This window comes from Lytechinus pictus, chromosome 15, assembly GCF_037042905.1.
Source record: "Lytechinus pictus isolate F3 Inbred chromosome 15, Lp3.0, whole genome shotgun sequence".
NCBI lineage: Eukaryota > Metazoa > Echinodermata > Echinoidea > Temnopleuroida > Toxopneustidae > Lytechinus > Lytechinus pictus.
The window spans coordinates 18,082,382-18,101,610 of record NC_087259.1 but is presented as its reverse complement, the minus strand read 5'-3'; the positions used below and the strand labels follow the sequence as shown (position 1 = coordinate 18,101,610).

At 35.9% G+C, this 19,229-nt stretch overlaps 1 long non-coding RNA gene across 1 annotated transcript; it reads left to right on the top strand.

Moving 5' to 3' along the window:
• Positions 1-420: 420 nt before the first annotated feature.
• On the top strand, positions 421-9,230 carry LOC129277360 (uncharacterized). The gene is made up of 4 exons (XR_010295919.1): positions 421-635; positions 6,318-6,426; positions 7,254-7,448; positions 8,622-9,230. It is a non-coding gene; the product is annotated as an uncharacterized LOC129277360 (long non-coding RNA).
• Positions 9,231-19,229: the final 9,999 nt, after the last annotated feature.

Here is a 19,229-nt window from a genome sequence, read left to right as displayed (position 1 = left end):
TTTAGGGTGCTTTTCGAGACCCCATGGTCGCGCATGGTATCCACTCGTGAATGGAAGTGGCCCCCCCGGGCCCATCTGTAAGCCAATGTGACCCTTTGATATCTAGTAATAGGCCTATTGATGTTTTGTTTTTTCAACTTGAATATGAAACAAATTATAGAGGCCAATGCAAACCGCCAGTCGATTTTACATGATTTCAGTGATGCATTTGCTTTCTGCTCATAAATATTATCATTGATCAAAATGAAGTCCAAACAAGAAGCATGGAGTTTCTTCAAAACGATGCTGACAATCACTGCTAACCCATAAACAATACGCCGAGTGTTCATTCACAATAGGTCCATGTGGTATATGCACTGAGGCGAATGAGCAAATAATGGCGGGAAATTTTGAAAAGCTGATGGGCAGCCGAAAGTGAATGTCTTTTGTCGACGGGAATGCAAGCCATGTGACAACAGTAATGGCGTATGAGAAGGCGCCTCAGCGACCATGAGGACGGCAAATTTATAAACAGCGGGAATGTGTTCTCAAATAATTGGACATCAGACAGATTTTCTTTTCCCGATATTACTACGTACATGGGAGGAATAGACGGAAGCTGCCGTGATTTTAAACATGATTTTGGTGATGACAAGGTAGGTGAAATAATTATCTCAATATTCTCCAAGGCAAGGAAGGAGCTAATGTCAAATCTTGCTTGTTCTGTTGTCCACATAATGCACTCTTTCAATGAACATGCACGCGAGTATAAAAATCGCAAAAATCACGGGTAAATTTGACACTTTTTACCAGCCTATAATCTGTGTAGTGAGTTGAAATAGGGTTCATAATCACCATATCATGAAAATACAATATTTGTGGCAATATTCAGGGTTGTGAAACGTGACAAAATGTTTGTTTCAGTAGTGTAATCTGAAGTCGAAGCGAAATTTCTTGTTTAGGGTCCATTTTTAAACTGGTAGTGTCCAACTTGTGATGACAAGCGACCCCCTGTGAAATGTTCAAAACGGTGATAAAACTTTTGCTACATTTTAAAAATGGTTCAATGCGATCCACTTGTTCCTACCCTTTTATCAATGACGAGAAAATATAGAATGTGTTGTTGGTGTTTGTCAATATCAATTAAAATGCTAGTGTCAGTTAACATGCAAAATTTAAGAAAATCTAACAAGATTGAAAATAACTTCACTGACATATGGCACAACCTCGTTGCAAAATGACAAACTGTCAGTCATGGGTCATCGATCGAAAGGGGGGATATATCGCCCCCAATTTTTCAGGTGGGGATGGCCTGTGTAAAAATCCCCAATAAATAAATAAATTAAAGTCGAAGATCATATTTTAATATGATGAAGAATCATAAAGTATAATCATGATGATACTAATATTATTATCATAATCGTTATTATAATAATTATATTGATAATTATTATCATCATTATCTTAATAATGACATTGATGATTATTATGATGATGGTTGTGATAGTTTATCATATTTGGGTTTTTACATATATAAGGGACAAAATGGGCATCAATCACGCAAGGGGGATATCCCCTTTCAAGCGGTGGTGGCGATCAAAAATAATATTTATTATGAATCATATGACAGCATCATCATTATACGAAGAGTACATGTATATGCTGACCAGTAGCGTACCGTTAACCGCAGGAGACAAAGCATTTGGGGGCACTGCATTGTCTGTGAACAATGCTTTGCCCCCCCCCCTATGCTTTGTCTCCTCCGAGTCACGGTACGCTACTGATGCTGACGGTTCGTAATGGTGATATTGATTGTTGTATACATGCATTTTTTTCTCTGAATTTACTTATTTATTGAATAAAACCATTCCTTACAGATATTGTTAAAAACAGATTGATAGAGTAATAAAAACAAATCTAGGACAAAATAGAATAGCATTTTCATACATGACATTATCGCTTGGGGTGCATCCGCGCACCCTTTTGAATGTCACTTCAATTTTTTTTTTTTTTTTTTCTTTATCCCTGTTTATGTTGCAAAATAAGTGGAGAACATATACATTTGTACATGACTGTAAAAAGAAATGAGACTTGAAATTTAGAAGAGTGCATAAAGGGTTAATTACCCCTAAAACCGATAAAATTCCTTAAAATGGCTAAAATTTTCAGGTGAAAAAAAGCTCGGGATTCGGGCTCACATTGATCTAGTACATGTACATAATACCCTTAGTCTTCATGTAGATATAAAGCTAACTAGTACTTAAAACTGTAATGTTAAGGACTACCCCCGGTGGCGTACAGATGTGGGGCTTGGGGACCAAGGAAGAATTTTTGTTTTAATATTATGTCAAATTCTATTACATTATTAGATTTTTTTTGCATTGAAAAAAAAAATCAATGCTGCCTTTTACATTCTGTCTGGCCTCTCAGAATTCTAGACTCATTATTCAATTAACAAAAGTTGGGTCGGTCATCCCATGGCCGTACGCGGAGCGGGGGAGTTGGCAGAGGAGCAGCTACCCCATCCCGCGGAATTTTTTAAAATACTGAAAAAAAATCACAACATTAACAAGAAGTGTGCACGAAATCCTTCCAAATCACTTTAGAAAATGCAAAGGCGCCTAGTGACAAGTTCGGTCGCTTCGCTCCCTTTCGAGTTTCTTTGAAAATTTATACCCTCCCCGGAAAAAAATCTGCTTACGGCCATGGTCACACCCCCCCCCCCCCATCAGCCCACCATGAATACCGATCGACACCCATGGTATCAGAAGATTTTATATTATATGAAGAAGTTAAAGTACATATTAATTTTTCATCATTGAAAGTGGGTGTCTTTTTAAAATGAATTATTTCATACATATGTTTACAATTATTGCCACTTTGCCAGTAGTGTACTGCAGGAAACTTCGAATTCGATTTACAGCTGAGATGATATTAATTAGATCCACGGTTGTCATAATGGCAAACTTACTCGATTGTAATTCTATATGAAACGAACCTAGGAAGATATAGGAAGATTATGCGAAGTACTTATAAAGGCCAAGTCCACCACATTAAAAGATGATTTTAATGAATAAAAGAAACAAAAGAAAAATCATTAAATTCAGATTGAGCTTTAGGAAACTGACATTTTTAAGTTTCGCTTGATTTCAAGTAAACAGTTCAATGCATATCATGGTTAGTATGCAAATGAGGGAACCAACTTCACCATTCTTTATTTCTTTGTAATATATGATATGAAAATCTTAATGTATTTTTTTTTCTTGAAGTATCGACATATGATAAATCCAATGTCAGCGGCAAAAGTCATCATTAGGGTGTCAGTAACCTGAAAAACACTCCAAGTGGTATTCCGGGTTGAAAATGATTTTAAAAAGAAGAGTCAATTCACTTAGCAAATAAAAAAATAACGAAGTTAATAAATTCTTAACTTTATCAACGTTTTGTGAAAACATTCACAAGTATATGCACACTGTTATGAATAACCATTAGGTGGGCTGATGATGTCATGCCCCACTTTTATCTTGTGTATTACATGAAATCATAATTATTTCATATTTTCATACCTGTGTGTATGATATGTTTTTCTTGTAACAAAACAAGTTGCTGTAATGACTACCTTATACATCAATTCATTCATGGTGGGGAAAATATGAATGAAACGATATCAAATACATAATAAGATACAAGATATTACTAAGCGGGCGACATATAATCATCATCTTCCTCATTGCATATTCACCATGACATGCAAAGAGCTGTATTGCCAAAATGCAAAGTTTTTATTTTTTTGTGTTTTGTGTGTCTGATTTTTTATGATGTATTCAAATCATATTATTTTCAGCCTGGAGTACCCCTTCAGCCAAAGGTCAAGATTTTGTAATTTCAAGATAATTTTGAAATTATCAGTAAGTATAATGTTAAACCTTAATAGGGGTGATTAATCTGGTAATGCCGAATAGGCACAAGAAATTCATGCATTTTCTTTCGAAAAGAAAAAAATATCAATAAACGTAGACCTCTGATGACTGTATCGGTTTTTATTGTTTCATGAATGCAGGATTGCATCGCGTATGCTTCGGCCTTCTTTGACGAAGAGATAGATGAACTTCCTCATAAATCACCAAGCAACCAAACATCCATGTATTGATATGCAGGTAGCAACATCCATACAGAATTCAGACAACATCTAAGCACCATATCAACTAACCAGACAGCATCCTGGCACAACACCAAGTAACCAGACAGCATCCAGGCACCAAACCAAGCAACCAGACAGCATCCAGGCACCACACCAAGCAACCACACAGCATCCAGGCACCACACCAAGCAACCACGCAGCATCCAGGCACCACACAGCATCCAGACATCACACCATGCAACCTGACAGCATCCAGACACTACACCAAGCAACCAGACAGCATCCAGGCACCAAACCAAGCAACCAGACAGCATCCAGGCACCACACCAAGCAACCACGCAGCATCCAGGCACCACACCAAGCAACCACACAGCATCCAGTCATCACACCATGCAACCTGACAGCATCCAGACACTACACCAAGCAACCAGACAGCATCCAGGCACTACACCAAGCAACCAGACAGCATCCAGGCACCACAACAAGCAACCAGACAGCATCCAGGCACCAAACCAAGCAACCACACAGCATCCAGGCACCACACCAAGCAACCACACAGCATCCAGGCACCAAACCAAGCAACCACACAGCATCCAGGCACCACACCAAGTAACCACACAGCATCCAGGCACCACACCAAGCAACCACACAGCATCCAGGCACCAAACCAAGCAACCACACAGCATCCAGGCACCAAACCAAGCAACCAGACAGCATCCAGGCACCAAACCAAGCAACCACACAGCATCCAGGCACCAAACCAAGCAACCACACAGCATCCAGGCACCAAACCAAGCAACCAGATAGCACCCAGTCACCAAACCAAGCAACCAGACAGCATCCAGGCACCACACCAAGCAACCACACAGCATCCAGGCACCACACCAAGCAACCACACAGCATCCAGGCACCAAACCAAGCAACCACACAGCATCCAGGCACCAAACCAAGCAACCACACAGCATCCAGGCACCAAACCAAGCAACCAGACAGCATCCAGGCACCAAACCAAGCAACCAGACAGCATCCAGGCACCAAACCAAGCAACCACACAGCATCCAGGCACCAAACCAAGCAACCAGACAGCATCCAGGCACTACACCAAGCAACCAGACAACATCCAGGCACCACACCAAGCAACCAGACAGCATCCAGGCACCACACCAAGCAACCACACAGCATCCAGACATCACACCATGCAACCTGACAGCATCCAGGCACCACACCAAGCATCCAGACAGCATCTAGGAACAACACTAAGTAACCAGCTCTCATCCAGACACCACACCAAGCAACCAGACAACATCCAGGCACCACACCAAGCAACCAGACAGCATCCAGGCACTACACCAAGCAACCAGACAGCATCTAGGAACCACACCTAGCACAAAGACAGCATCTAGCCACCACAATCAATCAGACAGCATCTAGGCACCAAAACAAGCATCCAGACCGCATTCAGGCACCTCATCAAACTAATGATCCTTGATGCAATCAGTGGAGGTCTAACCATTCCATCTCCTCATGTCCCTGAAGCAGGAAAGACTGGGAAGGAAGAAGAATAAAAGGGAGGAAATCATACAGGAGAAGTCCTCGTCCAGTAACTCAAACTTTTTTACAATCTGATTTGTTGATGAGATCAGTGTATATGTCTGTTGAGAAAGCATCTTTTCAAACAAGGGTGTCAAAATATAATTGCTTGTGCTCCGTTCGGGGTTCCGTGAGATAAGTTTAGTTCAGATAAAAATTATAATATCGTTTGCAATTATTGGTTATTTCAGAAAGAAAAAAACATCTCGTACATTTGTGATAACTGTCCCTTTAAGTTTGGATGACCGGAGCAGCAAGGGTGAGGGCACCAGACCCCATCATGAAGTAGCCATTAACATGTATTTTATCTAGAAGCAAATGTTTGTGACGATTTGTATACACGTTATTTTCGGGATTTTAGGTTAATTTGTAGATTTGTTTATATTTTTAGTTTGTTCAAGTACAAGAGAACTGTTGCTGAGTTAGTTTTATGAGCGTCTTTGAACGGTGTGTGCGCCGTACAAATCTACACTTTTAATCGTCCAAATAAAGGTTCATTGTATAAAGTTGTGTTCTCAGTTAAGACAACATTATTTCCCAAAACAATTAATGTTTCATCATGCTGATCTAACTTCCCCTGTCTTGTTTGTCTCCCTGCCTTATATAGCCGATGATGACAGAACAATTATCTTGGTTCTCTCACTGGGCAGTGCTCGTTATCACCGTTAGCCATCACAGTCAGTGTTGTTGATATAAAACACATCTATATTACTCAGGTAACACTTGCTTTATCCTCTTCAAAGAGTATCAAAAAATAGATCATGTTGGCGTTTCATGAAGATGTTCGTAAGTTACGAGCGATTTTACGAACCACCGGTGGTCATATATCTTGGTAACTGAAACATCACCAATGGAAATCTTGTGTCCATCATTTACCACAGTTTAACAACGATTACGAGTCGTATGTAAACTCGCTAGCAACTTAAGAACAGCTACAAGTGAAACGCACACCAGAAGAGCATTTCATAAAATAACTTGTGGAAGGCTTTCTCCGATAAGGTCTATTTTGTATGACAGTTACAGGACAGTTACCAAAGTAACATTGCTTCATATTAGCCAATCAAAATCAAGGAAAGTTGTCTGATCTGACAAAGTTATCGGCCGATAAATGTCAATATTCCCCTGTTTTCCAAAGGTGAAGCGCCCGCCAATGCAATTGACGAGACGGAGTTTGAGTTAGCCACCAGTCATTTCGATGGTGTGAATTTTAATCCCACCGCTGCCACCAATATATACACATCGCGGCCAAGACTCCGGTACTCGCGCTGCTTACGTATTGTGATATTGCAAATCAAAGATATTGATCATATACCTTGACGAGAAAGTCATCTCAACAAAAATTAATGTCACGTTAACAAAAGTGACAAGAACACTACTATAGTCTGTTTCTAGTATTCTTCTAACAAGTCATTTCCCCCGTTCATTTCAACGTAATCGTGAAAAATATTCAGATATCATTGTAGATATTTAACACTGTATAATGATATTCAAATTGATTTCTACATTGTCTTGGACTCCTACCATAATTCTCTTCTGCTTCTAGGAATTTCGGTACAGCATTCGTCACCTATACAGTACTTGCCGTTGACAATGTCAGTCAGCATGAGTAGACTTGCATTCCGACCTCCTACCGTTTGACCCAAGACACTCGAATTGACATAGATGAAGAAGCAGAAGGTGGATAAAAGGACCCATGAAAAGAACACAAGGATCAATCAAGAGAACAAAAAGAATATCTGTAAGTATCCCAATTAAATTCAGCGGAACTTGGCAATATCTTGCCATATGACAGGTGATATTTCTTTTGGCACTCTATAATTACTTGTTTGAAAATGAATGTTGAGGTTTTGTGTGCCTTCGAGATTTGGGATTCATTTTGAGAAAGTTGAGAGAATCTGTAAAAAAATTTATAATAATTTTATTTTTGTTATTTTGGTAAATTTTGTGATTGTCAGCATTTTACCTCACTCTCCATTTTCTATGGGCTGAAAGGAATTATATCCGAATGAATGATGTAAATTTCACAGAACGAAACTCTGAAAAAAATCATAAGAGTCTGATAAATACAAAGTTAATCAACTCCTATTATATCACCGTATGTCCACATAACCGTCATGCGAATGAAAAGAAATTCAAAATGTAACTTTTACCTTACAACCTATTTTGATAAAATTTTCAATGCTATGCTTGTTTCATTTAATCCTTTTATTCAATCAACTTCGTTTTATTGGTGTGGCATTTTCCTTTCATAAGAGCTCCTGACTGCAGTGACATCCATTCACCGTTGATCTAATTAAAGGGAAAGTGGAAGCTTTACCAGAGCTAACCACCCGTTAGCAATTTTGATATTAAATGTGCAATGTCAGAAATGCTGAAACATCACCAGCAAGAGAAAAAACAGCGGTAGTAGCATGTCATTCAAGACACTAGGAACGATTTTGGAAGTGGGGGGGGCTCACTTAAAAAAAATTGACTAGCAAAAAAAAATGTGATCCCCTCCCCATCCCAGCATCCCGCTTTCCATAGTTGTCCATTGAAAACTGTTTTAGTGACGTCGACTCTGATTGAGTTATGTCACTCACTGTAGGGATGAGTTATGGAGCTTGGTTTTGGGTATTTTCAAATAAAGAACAATAACTGAAAACATGTATTCAGCACTGTGCATCAACATGATGCAGGATCCTTTAAATTGATACGAGACTCCAGATTATAAAAAAAAAGAAAAGTAAATGACCAAATAAAATACAACTATGTTAATTTGCATTTATTTTAACTTCCTCAGAAAACTTGATCATGAAGTTGGCTGCTGAGCCCTTTTACCATGGTAGTTACCGTAATGAAAAGGCAGCAATTGTTGTACCGGTAACTCTTTATGAAATTGACTCTTGGTCTATTTTTTTTTCTTGATCAGCTCTGCAACTAACCTGTTGTCGACCAAGACTTCAACCTCGTTTAATTCGAGCGATTCCCGCCAAGTTCATCCTGAGCCATGATTGGAAGTATAGATACATGTAGGCATGCGCTCAAGTACACATCACCATCCATACAGCCTGGTCAGCGAGGACAGGAACAAAGTTTACCGTCTTTGTAAAGGTTATAAACTACCGTTTGTTACCGTTTCTGACAAAGCTAAACTATTAGTTATTACTCTCAATATTCATCTTTGAAGGTCAGGCCCACCCCAGAAAATGTAAATTTGAATTAATATAGTCATGCAAAAGAGAGAGTCAATGATGTCCCTATCTCACTATTTCTCTCTTTTTTATCGTTTTAATTACAAAAGTATTCTAATTTTTACAAATTTGACATGAAGGACCAACTCTACTGAACCATAAAATATTAAAATAATGGCAGTACCAGGATAGTAGACCGGCCAAAACGATTTTTTATACTTTGGACGGCAAAATGTGTTAATGCTTGCTAATGCTTGGCATCCCAGCTAATAGTCTTGCAAAAATACCCAGGAATAGCGTACGGCCGGATGCCAAGCGCAATTTTGCGTGAAAGTGTCATTTTTAGCGTAAAATCTGAAAGAATGTCGAAAATCACGCATTTTGATATTTTGACGGATTATCATCATATTTTTGATCATCTTTGATACGGAATTATTTTTATTCAGAGTTTCAAATTATAAGTCTCATAAATATGCATTTCAAATTTGAATATTACACACACACATATGGCAAAGTGAAACATAAAACCGCGATTTTCTCAAAATAAAAGTTTGTAAAAACTATCAATAGTTTGAAGTTTTTTACGCAACTTAAATTCTTCGATTTCAATTCGTTTATCCATCGAATGTATAGTAAAAATCCTAATGCCACAAATATTAAAAGAATTTTCAAGTAAGATGGAAGATATCTCATTTTTTGTTATTCAAAATGAGACAATGTGCATTTTACCAGGTGCGCATTTTGAAAGAAAATTTGAAAATACCGTACATTATGTACATAATTACATGTATAAGTACATACTCAAGCGAGTTTTTAATTACATTTTTAAATACGCACTAAAGCGAGTTTTTAATTGGATAGCACAATTTGTCAATTCTTTGCATCCCAGCTAAAAATCTTGCGGAAATACTGAATAATAACGTACGGGCGGATGCCAAGTACACTTTTGCGTGAAAGTATAATTTTTAGCGTAAATTCTGAAAGACTGTCGAAAATCACGCATTTTGATATTTTGACGGGATTTGTAAGATAATATGATTCCCTTTGATATGCGATTATTTATATTTGGAGTTTCAAATTATAAGTCTACTAAATATGCATTTCAGTTTGGAATATAACACACACATATATGGCACTATGAAATATAAAATCGTGATTTACTCAAAATAAAAGTTTGTGAACACTATCAATATTTCTAAGTTTTTTACAACTTAAATTCTTCGATTTAAATGGTTCATCTATTGAATATCGATCGTTTCTAATGTCTCAAATATTAAAAGAATTTTCAAAAGTAAGATGGAAGATATATTTTCCGAAAGGGGACATTCAAAATTTATCGGGGAGGGAGGGGGGGGCCATTTTGAATGTAAAATTGAAGATACCGTACATTATAGACATAATTACATGAATAAGTACATACTTAAAACGAGTTACAAAATTTCTGGCCACAATCGCCTCTGCCCCCCCCCCCCCCCCCCCCCCCCCGCTGCCTAAGGTCATGTGTAGAGTCCGAAAGGATTACATGGAGCTGAAAGTATCCCCTTTTCAAGATAATATACCCAAGGTATTCTGCTCGCGATTCGAGTGTATATTTTATTTTGGTTTAGCGAGATAGGCACCCTACACGGAATTACAAAAAGATGCCAAATAAATTTTCGACTCGAGCTTCGCGTTGGCATTAATAAATGAGATAAACAACTTGCTATCTGTTAAAAAAACATGCTTGAAGTGTCAATTTCTTAGAAAATTAAAAAAGAAATTAGCTCGCCGTTCGCACTCACATTGTTTAGTTAAATACGCATCCAGTCCATTATTAAATAAATGTGCATACTGTATGACCAATATTTAGCTCTTAGTGTCTCCCAATTTTAGCTCGCGCTTTGCTTAGTAAGATATTTATCTTTTTCTACATTAAAAACATGTTTAAAAATAATTCGTTTAATTTGAAATTTTCATAATAAATAAATAAATGAATAAAAGAATAAATAAATGACCCCCTCCCCAACAAGCTTTCCATTATTTTGCTTTTGTTGTTTTATGTTTTTTCTAGAATTTTTTTGGGCAAGTTTCCCCCTCCCCCTCACTTCCATGCATCTTCCATCTAAAGGCTTACGTCAGTGTCCGTAGCTCATTTTAAATTTAAAATTTATGATGACATTTAAAAAAAATACCCCCATATGGCCAAAGATCAGTGACTTTAAACGACCTTTGACCTGATGATCTAAAACTTGTGCAAGACGATCAGTAATACCTGAATACTCTTATAAGTGTCATTAATTTTTTTCTATACGTTCAAACTTATAATGAAATTTCAAAAAACGTAACATTGGTTAAGATTTCAGGGTTGATATGACGCTGTTATATCGAATCTGCCGTCGCCTCCGCCGGAAAAGTGGCCCCTTTAGTCCTGCTCTGCTATGCAGGCGAGACAAAAATTAGGTATTGCCGTGGCAACGGTCATATTTTTTTTAGACTTTGATAATCCAATAACTGAAGTAAAATCTAGATTGAAAGAGTAGTTTTAAAAATGCTAATTCAATCGTTTTATTTATACGTGAATATTTTTATGTTTTGGGATATAGATATTCCTTTAAAATTAATGTTACCATGGTAACGGCAAATTAAATATCAGACCTATTTATGAATTTCGCCTCAGGTAGATTTACGTTCAGCACCAATTCATCATGGCGGAAATAGCAAGAAGATCGAACTCTACAAAAGTAAACATAATCCTATATAATATCATGACGAGTATCGCACTTATTAACAATTTATAATTCATGTGCAATATAGATGTAATATTGTGCGCTGTTTTTTTTAATCAGAAATGCGCATCCGATAAATGTACATTGTTATCTTTCGCATACAACATAAAATGATATATCTTGCATATTATTTCTTTTCTTTTCACTATATGTGACATGACAACAATTATTATGTATTAATTAGGTTAGCGCTATAATGGACGAAATTGAGATGCGGAACACAAACATTATACCATTGATAGTTTTTCACAAACTTTTATTTTGAGTAAATCACGATTTTATATCTCATAGTGCCATATATATGTGTGTTATATGTCAAATTGAAATGCATATTTAGTAGACTTATAATATGAAACTCCAAATATAAATAATCGCATATCAAAGGGAATCATATTATCTTACAAATCCCGTCAAAATATCAACATGCGTGATTTTCGACAGTCTTTCAGAATTTACGCTAAAAATGATATTTTCACGCAAAAGTGTACTTGGCATCCGCCCGTACGTTATTATTCAGTATTTCCGCAAGAATTTTAGCTGGGATACAAAGAATTGACAAATTGTGCTATCCAATTAAAAACTCGCTTTAGTGCGTATTTAAAAATGTAATTAAAAACTCGCTTGAGTATGTACTTATACATGTAATTATGTACATAATGTACGGTATTTTCAAATTTTCTTTCAAAATGCGCACCTGGTAAAATGCACATTGTCTCATTTTGAATAACAAAAAATTAGATATCTTCCATCTTACTTGAAAATTCTTTTTAAAATTTGTGGCATTAGGATATTTACTATACATTCGATGGATAAACGAATTGAAATCGAAGAATTTAAGTTGCGTAAAAAACTTCAAACTATTGATAGTTTTTACAAACTTTTATTTTGAGAAAATAGCGGTTTTATGTTTCACTTTGCCATATGTGTGTGTGTAATATTCAAATTTGAAATGCATATTTATGAGACTTATAATTTGAAACTCTGAATAAAAATAATTCCATATCAAAGATAATCAAAAATATGATGATAATCCGTCAAAATATCAAAATGCGTGATTTTCGACATTCTTTCAGATTTTACGCTAAAAATGACACTTTCACGCAAAATTGCGCTTGGCATCCGGCCGTACGCTATTCGTGGGTATTTTTGCTTGACTTTTAGCTGGGATGCCAAGCATTAACAAATTTTGCCGTCGAATCCTTATCTAGAGCACTTTTTGACGTTTGGCCGGTCTACTAGGACAATTAAATTAGAATATTTCATATTTAATATGATAACAATAACAAAGAAATAGTGACTGGATGACGTCATCAATCCCCTCATTTGCAAATCGACCAGGACGAGCATATATGCTGTTTTGTGAAATTAAGCGAAACTTAAAAATATAATTACTTATTCGACATCCGATTTTGATTAAAGTTTCAGTGTTGTACTTGTTGGATCTTTCTCTTTTCATTCAAACCTACTTTTTGTCGGGGTGGACTTATCTTTTAATATTCAGTTTCGGATCATCTCTGGCATTTAATTCCAGTAGAGTTTTTTTTAACTTTCATGGGCAAAAGTGATAGAAAACGTATTTTACAAATATTTTTTTGATTGAATATGACGACGTACTTACGCATGTACATATATCTGAAAATATAAGTTTAAAATGTGACGAACACGAAGAAAAGCAACCAGCATTAAACAATGACATAGAAGAGCTTGATTTTAGTGTTAGCACCCGTCAGCAATTGAGAGGGGAGCAATTACAACAAATACCCCGCAAAACGTTACAATATCCTTGTACTTATTAGTCTTTTCTTGTTTCAATTATAGTTAAGACAACCAATCTCTAGTTACGTCAGCGACAGAAGCGCGCTTACATTTACCTCGGCTTGTGCGAGTTTGTAATAAGCAGGGTCCGCGGGGGCGGGGGGGGGGCTTCAGCTCCCCCCACTTTTTTCCAAAACCGTATACAAAAACGTATATATGACCCTATGATTGTGATTTTTAGCATGGTCAGCCCCCCCCCCCTTTTGGCTCAGCCCCCCACTTTGAAAACCTTTCCGCGGCCCCTGATAAGTAGGCCCTATTCAAATCAATATCACATTAGCATGTGTTATATATGCCTACATGTAAGTCGATACAATATTACACTATACTATTCATTTGCATCTTTGCGAACAAAAAATCCATGCCATCATTTCTGTAGTTTATTGTTAGTAGTCGGTTTAATTTTAGTGCTCCCATGCCCCAGTACTTTATGAAAATATATATTTTATCTTGGATGCCTTGAATGTTATGACCAGAAGCTACATGTGTAGGAAAAGAAACTTATTTTGTTTTTTCTATTATTCACAATTGTAATGATTTCATCTTCTCAGATATTACTATTGCTATGAATATCCTCGTTCATCCTCTTTCAGACATAATCTGCTGAACCTTTCATAAATGAAATGAATGAATAGTTGAAATAAATAAATAAATAAGTGAATTAGTATGAATAAATAGATAAATCAATCAATCAATCAATATATAAATAAATGATAAATAAATGAATAAATAAATAATAGATCAATAAATGAATAAATAAATAAAGGATAAATAAATAAATAAAATAAATAAATAAGATGAATTGATAAATTAATCAATCGATCAATAAATGAATAAGCAAATGAGCAGACAAATACAGTAATGAATACATGGTAATAATTTTCATCACCTTGTATTTTGATATGGTTGTTCACAAGATAAATGCAGAAGTATAGAATATTAGTTGGCCATATACTACCCCTGCCCCTCCATTTGCAAAATCAGAAAGAAAATGAAGACTGATGAAGGCATACATTTAAATACAGATTGGTCTGGTCGTTAAGTGAGTAAATATTATTTCTTGGCATGGATTTCAAGACATGGTAATTTCTTTTCTACGTGTAGGAATTCAGTAATGGTTTATTTCTGGAATGTTTTATTAATGTATTTAAAAATATATCAGCTTTAAAGGAGCAGCGAACTGAAAAAAAACATTCATTGACTGTCTGATATACATAGCTAGTTTGAAAAAATAAGATTAATCTTTACTTGTACTAAGAGAAACTAAATGTTTATTTTTTAGAGGGGAGTACTTGTTACTAAGTTACATAATTACTACTGTGTGCATTTATTCAGAAGTAATTTTTGCATGTTAGCATTCACCCTGCATCCTTCACCCTGAAGAAAATTTTGTTGCAAACATAGCAGAAAAATAAGTAAAAATATATGTGAAGGTTTGAGAAAAGTCTGTTGAAGAGTAAGAAAATTATTAGAATCTTAATTTTGGGATTTGTGACGTCATAAACAAGCAGCTGCCCCACATGTTAAGTAATATAAAATGCATGAATTTCATTTTTTAATAGTTCCTGATGACTAATTTTTGTTTTCTTTTCACGATAGGGTGCGAAATTATTTGTCTATTGATATACAAAAGGTACAGTAAAAAACATATTCAATTTTCTGAGGAAATTACATTTCATTGATTTTTTTTACCATTCGCTAAGTAGGAATGCTGCTCGCATTTGACGTCACAAATCAAATAATTGAAATTCTAATAACTTTTTAACCCTGGATTTTTCTCAAACCTTTGGCCATACTTTTTTTAAATTTTTTCTACTATTTTACAAGAAACTTTTTTCAGGGTGAACTTCCCCTTTAAGTAGAACAAGGATTGTTTTACAATCAGGGTTTACTTCGCTGTCTCATTTGACTAAAAATGAGATTGCTTTGTTTTTCCTCAATTTATGTGTGTGTTGTCGTTTACAAGTGATTAGATATTCATTTCAAATTGTGAGGCAAGAGGACAGCCACTTTTTATTTCTTATGGGTCCATTCTTTTAATTACACTTTCTGCCAGATTCTTCTTTTTTTTTAGAAAGGACAATTTGGGCAAAAATGGATTTGACAACATTGGAACATCTATTCTTAGTTTGTTGTATGTAGACAAGTCTTATCGTACACACACACACAAACATGTTAATCAAGTAATGTCTATTAACAAGAAGTACAAAAACACCAAATTCAGAGAAGATATTTTTACTTTATAGACAGAATTGGCACCTCATTTGGGGTTGATAATCATAACAAAATCAAATTATTTGTAGCTTCCGATCATAAAATTATTTGAAGCTTTGATGGTTTTTAGTTTTAAATTCTGCATTTCAGTTTGGTTGGTAAAACAATGCCTCATGTATACTAACGATATAGATCACTTTCTTAATGTTCTCTTGCCGGTTGCTCTAACAGTACTGTCCAACAGCTTGTCATCATAAATTTGATATTACAATTCAAATGTTTCTTATCATGAACGGATTTATATTTTTTCAAAGTATACTCTGATTGTATTACAACCCATAACAGGAATAAAATGCTTATTATAGGTTTTGAACTTGGATAGATTTGAGGAGTAGAAGACTCTAGGTGGTGCAATTAAGGCTGCTAGATCGTATCTGCTTAAGGTTATCAAAAATAAGGTTTGTTAAGAAATTATGTATATTATTTGAAAATTGATTTTCTTTTGTATTTCCCCAGATCGTCCAGGCAAAATAACGAATTTTAAAGTTAAGCAAAGGTATCATTATCAGAGGAATTATATTCATCGGTAAATTGGTCTATCATATTCTACCTAATTTCTGAAGTGCACTAGAAAAATCTGAACTACAGGTATCTCTGCAAATAACATATGTTTGCAAATAAAGTACCGAATTGTGACGTCATCAATTTTTACTTTTTGCACATCAGCGTTTTTGATACCATATTTTTGTATAGCATGATAAACTCCTACAACATTTAGAACCAGGCCAATATTACACTGACTGCAATGTGGCTAATTTTGCATTCATGAGGTGATATCTAAGGCCCTCATGGACCGAATCCCTCCAAATTTTGGTCCAAAAACGCTGAAATGCTAAAAAAAGAGATTTTTGTGATGTCATCACTTCAGTACTCTATTACATTATTGGCCAAATTTATTTTTCCTGGACGATTGGTTATTAAATGATCATATTACACCTCCTTTTGTTACTTGTGTTTATTATCCCCCTCTCTCTCTCCCATCTATCCCTCCCTGTCTTCCCCTCATCTCTTCCCTCTTTCTCTCCCCCACCACCATCTTCAGGGGCTTTCACTCGGTTGCGCGAGCTTTTGATTACACTTTGCAGACAATAGTATTGCTCGTTAACAATAAAACAACTAATTGTGAAAGCCCCTCCATACATCCGGTGAACTTCATGAAATGTATGGCCAAATCAAACCTGATTTTGACGATTACTTCAGCAAAACGAATGTTACAAACTTCCGATTATTGATTTAAAACCTTTTATGATAGATGCAAGAAACATTTGAAAATTTTGAAGACATTGTCCAAAGAAGATGACTTCTCTTTAGCATTGTCAGTTCCTGTCTTGTAACTAGTATGTTTTTCACACCCTTTTAGTGAATTAATAATTATCAAGAATACAAATCAAATGTGTGACAAAATATAGAGCACATTGTCAGAAAATACTCTTCAAACAAATCTAAAATTTACATTTTGTGAAGTTCACCTTTGTAAACATCATACACTGTACCTGTAATGTTGCAAAATGTATTGAGTTGTTGGCAATTAAGAACCTTTAATACTTTATGAACATGAACATGGAATAAGAATGGGTCGATTGATCAAGCATTCATTTGAGTGGATATTGCAATATTGCATAACAGAATAATAACTTAATTCCACATGGTTGCTATGGTATAAAAACTCAATTCATTGAAAAGGGAAAAAAATTGCCATCAATATCAATCCATTTTGCAACATTTACCTCCCACACTCCTCAAAATTATTTGGAATCCGCAAGTCATAATGTGACATTGTCCTTGAAAGTACTCTATAAGCTGAAATTTTGCGAGTCAATCACCCATAAAATTGCCCCCCCCCCTTGAAAATGAAAAAAATGGGAGCTGAATGAATTAAATCACTCAACATTAGATGAAATAAAAACTGCACCTAAAAAAGAAAAAAAAAATCATAACGCACCTTGACCTTTTAAATTCACTATCTGCGCATTGTACAGTACCCATGACAAAACTAAGAGCTGGGGGTCAAGAAAAATGTCACATTTGGCTTGCAAATAAGGGTTCATTGACATTTGCTCCCGAGACGATTGCTCTTCTAGAGAAAGATCCTTAAATGAAGCCAATCCTACACTGAAGAACTAGAACCCATGCCATAACACTAACCCCATTAGAAAGGAGCAATTGACCCAGTAGCAAATGTCACATTATTACAGAAAGGGGGGGGGGGGGTCACAACAGATAGAAAAGGTGGGGGGGGGGTGGTCACAATAGATAGATGAAGGGAGGGGGGTCACAAAGAATAGGAAAAGGGGAGATGACAATAGAAACGGGGCAGGCACACAAATAAGCATCACTAAAGAACAAGAATTGTTCATTTACCAAGGGATTTATTTCTCAAAGAAAAAAAAAGTGTAAAAAAAAATGACCAGCAGCCAAGAAGATTCATTCAAGTAAGGAGGTTGCCAAAGCAGCTGACCTCTCGATTCAATGGAGCAAACCCCAAACTTCACAAAATGGCCAGCAGCCTGATCCGAGCTGGGGGTCTTCCTGCCAGAATCACACAATACACTGTACATGATGCCACTACTGCGAGTCTGATTTTCAAGTGTGCAGGGCGGGGCACTGGACACTGTCATGCATGATATACCCCATCTCTAATGTAGGTGCTTTATTTTCAAGTTCAATGATACCCTGCATAGCTAAGGGCATGGAAGACAATGCATTGATTTTCCAAGCAATTTTGTGTTTGTTGGGGGGGGGGAGGAACTTTACCCACATCCTCTACATTTAATTTGCCCCATCCCTACCTTCTCTCCCCCACCCCCCATCTTTTCTCTTCCCTACCATATGAATCAGTGTGTTAATCTCCTTTGTAGTCTTGATTCACCCTTGGACAATACTATTATACTACATTGCCTTTAATCTGCTCCCTATCTTATTACCCCCCCCCCCCCCACCTCCTCCCCTCTATTTCCCCTCTTTCTACAAGTTTACCTGTGAATCCACCAATTGCATTCTTTCTTCATACCTCCCTGTCCTATCCATCAAGGGGAGCATTTCATGAATATTCATATCAGTGAATTTCACAGTCAGATGTTATAAGCTACTGTAAATCAATACATCTGATTGGCCGAGAGCAAATTGTGATAATCACTGATGAAAACTCTTCATGAAATGCTCTCCATACCCTGTCAATCTTTATTTCACATCCTTTCAACATTTATTCTCCATGACTGATATGTTCTAAATTTATTATAAATTTATTATATACATAAAAAAGATATTTGAGTATTATGATTAATCATTGTCACAATCATTTGTGTTTTTTTTTTATTTACATATATTCATCATTTAATTGTATTTTTAAAAATAATTTTTCAAATTTTTCTTTATTTTATGTCAGTTTTAATAATCTTGTATTTATTCATTATTTCTAATTACGTATTTTTCATTTGATCTATATATATATATATATATATATATATATATGTATATATTTTTTTTTTTTCT